Source organism: Ochotona curzoniae, unplaced genomic scaffold (assembly GCF_017591425.1).
Source record: "Ochotona curzoniae isolate NIBS_2020 unplaced genomic scaffold, NIBS_Ocur_1.0 contig_4754, whole genome shotgun sequence".
Lineage (NCBI taxonomy): Eukaryota > Metazoa > Chordata > Mammalia > Lagomorpha > Ochotonidae > Ochotona > Ochotona curzoniae.
The window spans coordinates 877,623-884,486 of NW_024466378.1; positions in this window are offsets into that span (position 1 = coordinate 877,623).

Consider the following 6,864-nt stretch of genomic DNA (forward strand, 5'->3'; position numbering starts at 1 on the left):
GCGGTATAGAAGTACAACAATGCTGTGAAAGGTTACAGTCATAGGTGACTATAACAGTGAGAAAATCAGTGAAACAGTGAGTTGCAGAATCTATCCTCATTTACTCCTTCTGGGTTTCGTTGTCATGGAGGATAAAACTGTTGCCTGCAAACAGAATAGCTCATGCTCCAAGAGAGTTGACTCAGTCAGCACCCAAGCATACCATATGGTGGGGACCTGAGCCCATACATGTTGAGAAGAGGCCGCCTAGAAGAATAAAGTTAGCATGAAACATTCCAGGAAGACAGGAGTAGCAGAAGGCAGGCCTAGGTTCAGAAGAAGTTCATGCTCATGTTTTAACAAAACTGGTAGAGTACATCTAGCTTTTTTTGGAAGTGATTGGGGCTCTGTGGGGATCTAAAGGATGGTTATCAAAATCCTGAATTGCTTGCAGCTCCATGAACAGCTCACCCAAATCTGATTTCATGGACAGACAATCCCAGTCCAGGAAAGTGTAAAGGAAGAGATATAGCAAGCTTCTGAAACTAGCAGCTAAGAATCAACTTAATTATTATGCACGTATGCACACTGAGTTTGGACACTGCTGAATTTTTTTCAAATTAATGACCATAAAAATTATACATATTTAAGGAGTTCCTGCACATTTCAATTCATGTATACATTATGTGAGGTCCAGTCAAGGCAAATAGTTTTATCCTTTCAAAAGTCAACATTTCTTTGTGGCAAGGATGTTAATTATTTTCAGTTCACTTACTGACAACCCAGAACGCTACTGGGAATTCCATAACTAGATACATATGGCACTTTTCCTCACCTAACTAATAACCATCCTAAGACGAATACAAACAGTTGCTTCAATACGACAAGTACTGTCATAAAGAGGAAAAACTGGGGCCAGTAAAATGAGTATCAAAACTTTTACTGCAAGAGATGAGAGGAAATGATAAAGACACTCCAATAAACAACAAAAAAAAATAGTTAACACAAAAGAGAGCTCTGGAAGAAGGGCGCTGTGGAAGCAATTAGGAGGGCACTTAGTTCAATCTAGAGAGGCTGAAAAGTTTCCAGGAGCAAGTCGCAGCAAAGCTAAGATTTGAACATACAACACAAGGAGCATTTTGCTAAGGTAGTCAATGTTAGATTTTTTTAGCTTTCAATTATTGCCAACGATTGCATGAGATTAGAAAGCAAGAAGTAGTAGAGGAAAAGAATGAAAGAAATGAAACCCAACCACTTTGATTTCTAGTCTTCCTGAGGATGCCAACTGAACAAACAGCCCAGAAGAATGGCATTCAGCAAGCTGTTCAAAAGCCATTTGAGGATTATATTTAGATTACTTCTGCGATGTAGAATTTTAGGCAACTTCGCACAGAAAAAGACATCATACACCCATATATACAATGTGTACTAGGCACTTTACAAGTAGCAGAGATAATAAATTGCACAGCACTCTATGCAAAGATGTATTGCATTGCAATCTTTCCAAAACAAATGAGATTTTAAAGAACAAAGATAGCAATGTAATCTGACTGTCCAGGGAATGATTTGCAATTTTGATGTTGATAAAATTCCATCGAGAAAAAAGTGCTGAAACACCCTCTATTTCTCCAACTTCCTTGGAAATGGTGTATTTTAATATTATGATGCTAAGCCTGAATTTATTGGCAGGTAGTAGCATTTCCCCAAGTATGTTTACTGTGAAATCACATATTGTCTGGATTATTTCTTATTCCAAATATACTATATTAGTTGGAACAAAACAGGAAACAATTATTGCTGCATTACATCTCAAAGTACTTTACTTCCGGTTAATAATACAATTGCCTCAAGTATATCTCATTACAGCGTCAACATTCTACATACGTGATGAGCGAATGCTGTCAATTGTTACTATTCCAATTCTTATTCCAACAATAGTTTGGAAGTACAGTAAACCTCCATTTCCATTAGTTGACTCTTTTAAGAATGTAATCTCCTAGCTAATGGAGTTTTCAGATTAACTGAGAGATCACCATAACTTCTTAAATGGTTTCCTGTGAAACATACTCATTTGGTGAGATATAAATAAATACAGCCTTCCAGAAAAAAAAAAGTAAAACTAAATATAGAAAGAGGAGGAAGAAGTGAGAAAAAGAGTTAAGTCTAGCACTAATTCCCATACTAAAATTAAAGGTGTTTGAACTGCTTTACATTCCTTAGGGTATTTCTTTAGTACATTGATGTGCATTTTGAATCTCTAAGTAAAAAATTATATATATATATATGCATATACATATATATGTCATCAAACTTCCTATTATTACACCGAAATATCTAAAACAAGCTACTTAGGAAGGAAGGAGGCATATTTTGGCTCATGGTTTTGGAGATTCACAGTCCAAGATTGGAAGCTCCCAATGTAATGGCCTCTTGATCATGTTCTGGCTGGCGAGTCCTACAGTGGTACAGCTGTGTGGGGGCAGGGAGCACACATGACTCGTGTCCTCTCATCAAGCCACCTAGATCTGATCACAGGTGCTCCACCTGAACAAATTCATCCATTCTAGCCACTTCTCCAAAGACTGCCTCTAAACACCTTGAGTGGTATTTGCACCTTCTTAGTACCATTAACATAGGACTTTGGGAGCCAAGCATTTCCACTTCCAAAGATGGACTTACAATGAAACTGTTTACTATATCTTGACAACAAGATGCTGGACTCCCTGCCATTGTCCGTGCCCGCAATGATGGACATATGACTGTGTATAAAGAACTATACTATAGTAATGATATAGGAAAACTTAGTGGCGGGGGGCTGGGAAATGGGAAGGGGATAAGGGAATTCCCAGGAGCCTATGAAACTATATCATAAAATGATAATAATCAATAAATAAAAGATAAAAAGAAAAAAAATACGTGGGTCAGGGCCTGGCGTGGTAGCCAAGTGGCTAAAGTCCTCACCTTGCACACACTGGGATAGCATATGGGCACCAGTTCTAATCCCTGTTGCCCTGCTTCCCTTCCATCTTCCTGCCTGTGACCTGCGAAAGCAGTCAAGAATGTCCCAAAGCCTTGGAACCCTGCACCTGCATGGGAGACCTGGAAGAGGCTCCTAGCTCCTGGCTTCGGATCAGCACAGCTCTGGCCACAGCTACTTGGGGAGTGAATCAGGGAGATGAAAGATCTTCCTCTCTGTCTCTCCTCCTCTCTGTATATCTAACTTTCTAACAAAAATAAGTCTTTCAAAAAATGGGCCCAAGCTAATACACAAAACACAGCAATTTCCTAACCTTGCATGTGACTGTTTTTCCTTAAGACACTGATCTCACAGACCATGATAGTCTGTGAAGTGCTGTTCTAGACTGCTTCTTCTGTTCGCTCCTCCCGTCCCAATGGCTCAAGTGCTTACAGGAAATCTCTCTTCTTGAACGCTGCTTGGTTTGAGAAATGTTACCCATCACCAATATCTTTTGGAAAAGTTGGCAAAAGACAGCATGAACACCTTTTCTTGACGCTTCTGTTGCAGCCAAGAAATAAGCACATTGTACAGTTTAATACATGTTTTGCTGCGGGCCTTGGTGAGCTCATGTGCTTCTCTGCAGGACACAGGGGTTTCTCTTCTGTCTCTCTGTGACTTCACAGCAGCTCGGACCCACCACGCCTCACGCTTCACAATCACAGGAGGCCTACCGAAGAGGGTAATAATCAGAGTGAGGTTCTGCACAGTTAAGTCACTTGTTCTAGAAATGTTTCTTCATGTGGACTCATTTTGGGTTAACAGGGCTCTGCTTATTATCAGTTTGGGATTTTTTTTTTTGCTGTTTCTTTTATATATATATGATGTAATCTTTTTTTCTTTTATATATATATATATAATATAATCTACTTTGAATCAAAGTCTGGAGGTCTTACCATAATGATATCCTGTTTCATTGCTAACAGGTGGGCTGTGGAATCCAATGAGAAGCCTCACTGGTATCTAGCTATGATGGCTTTTTCTGCTAGATTTAAAAATGATGCACAACCCCAAGACTCACCCCATGAGAGAAGAAAAGGATTGGCACTTGTTTCCAACATTGAGACTTTTTTGGCACTCTCCTGAGGTTTCTGTCTCTTCTCAGGGTACTAATGAAACCAGTCCAGTGTGGCAGGTGGTGCCAGGGTGCTACAAATAAAGGGAAAGGCAGAATGTTGAACACCACAGAGTTTGTGAGAAGAGGAAAAGGTGAGAATGCAAAGATTCTCCATAGGCAAAGGAAAGTTGATCAATTTAGTAGCATTTCTGTAAATATTATATCTTAAAATATTTTTTCCAAAACACTGAACTATTTCCTATCTTTTACCAATGTTACTTATCATTGTACCACTGTTTGAAGACCTTTTTTTTTTTTTTGCTGTTAAAGCAGTGGCATATATCTCTGAGGATGGAACAAATACTAACCCAATTTAATATAAATTATGCTAGAAATCAAATTTGTAAAGAAATAAGTAACAATAGGAATAGTTTGTAATTATATAACATATCACATAGAGGTCTCGGAATTTATAAGATTTCCTATTAATACCTTCGATAGAATACATACCCTAGAGGAACTTTGCAAAGATCTTTTTTATTCATCATATCACACAAAGAAAGAAATTGATTGCATATACCATTGCTCTAATTTCACAAAGATACAGGGGGAAAAGTTGCAGAAGCAGAATGGTTCTTGCAAGGTTAACCACAGTCCTGCCATGTACTAACTAGATACTGTGTATCACTAGATTTGGAAAGAAATACCTGGTTGACAAGGCAGCTCGGAGAGTGTATTCTCTCCATAGTTCCAATGAAACTGAAAGACAGCAAGCACTTTAATACCTGGCGTCATCAATGCATCAATCATGTGAAGGATGCATCATTAACCTGCAAACAGCTTGGAATATAAAGTATCTTCTTACTAAGCAGAGTAAGAAAACTGCTCAGGAAAAAAAAAATCTATGTCTAGATGAAGACAGAATAACATTGAAGAGATAGCATGTTACTCAAAAGTTTGTTTTCATTAGCACAGCAGTATGAGAAAATAAATGTACCTATAATCCTTAGAAATAAACTCACAGTGGAGCAGAGACTAAATATAGATGCGTCATACCAATACCCTTGCTCTGAAACTGTCTCTCCAACATTGCTTAATGTTCTAAGAAAAATGGTAAATGGCAAATAAACAACTGGAAGGTAATCCCTCAATTCCTCAGTAACTAACCCTGCATTGTTTTTTTCCCTTATAGTGGAAGCATTAATCCAATCACACATTGCCCCAGCATCCAAGGGCTAGTGAGTAGAAATGGACCACAAGCTAAAAGCACATAGAGTCCCTACTCTCGATAAAGAGAGGAGTGCAGCCCCACTGTAGATTTTGATACAATTAGCAGAAATTGGATCAGAACACACTACCTTGAGTTCCCTGGAACAGAACGTCTTTGTTTTTATTCCCCCAGGCAAATAAAGCAGAAAAAGAAAAACTAATAATATTAACCAAAACAGGAGCAAAACCAAATTAGTTCATTATTATTTTTATAAGATCTGTTTATTTATTTGAAAGGCAGCATTGCAAAAACCAGAAGAGACAGAGAGAAACATCTTCCATCTTCCGGCATATTCTCCAAATGACTACAATGTGCAGGCCACACAGTCTCAGCTATTCTGAAGCCAGAAGCCTGGCACTCCCTCTGGGTCTGCTGTGAAAGTGCAGGAGGCCAAGAACTTGGGCCATCTTCTGCAGTTCTTCCAGGTACATGAGCAGGGAGATGGACAGTGAATGGAGCAACTGGGACTTGAATTGGTGCCCATATGAGATGCTGGTGCTGTGGGCGGCTGTTTAACCAGCTATACCATAAATGCCAGTTGCTTTAGTACTCTTACAAGCTCTAAAAATATTACAACCCACACTGCTCAGGCCTTTGCAATTTTTTAAACACTTTCTACCTAATTTTTTAAAATTGTTTTCCACAGCCACCCTGTGAGATAAGAATTTCAAACACAGAGGGAAATAAATAGCATAGTGTAGTCTACCTTCTGATTCCCATGTGAATGGGAACTTGTTGTTATACATCTTTCTTGTTCAGCTGAAATATTTCTATTCAGTTACAGGCACCATGTCATGTACTAGTATTATATCTTTAAAAATAAATAAGATTCCAAAAAAGAACAATAGGATTCCAAAATCATCTCGTATATAATTCACAAACGTCCCCCAACCATGAGCGATTCTCATTTCACAGATGTGACTTTTTCAGTGAAATGAAGTAAGCCAACAGACTGGAGGACAAACAGATAACACAAACGAAGGTAGGAACTCGGAGGAGGAGGGACTTCTGCCTCCTGGGGCTCAGTCCTTCCCCCTCCACAGCAGAGCTTCACAGAAACAGCCTGTCAGAAGACAGAGAAGCACAAAAAGCCTTGGCAACATAACAGCTGGAGTAGATCCACAAAATGCATCTATCTCCAACAAAGTCCCAAATTCTTTTTGCATGGCCCTTCTCAACCTCTGGCGTCTGTTTTGCCGTCTATCTCATCACCGGCTTTATTCCCAGCCCACCCTGCCTAGTTCCACCCTTTGGTACACAGGCTGCTCAAGTGTTCAGTCCCAGATACCTGACCCCAAACAGCACCAACACCACCTCACAAACAGCAAATGACCCCCCAAAAAGCTCTGGTGCCCTTACCTGCTTTGGAGGGGTCAGCACTAGCACAAACCCCCTAATAAAGTATCCCTGGAGCAACGGAGGTGATCGTAGTTCTCCATGTGGAGTATTAAGGAATTGCACCAGCATCATGACTTGTAAAAACGCACTCCTACATTGCTCAAAGATAATCAGTGTGCATATTCCCTCCCAACCCACCTGGAA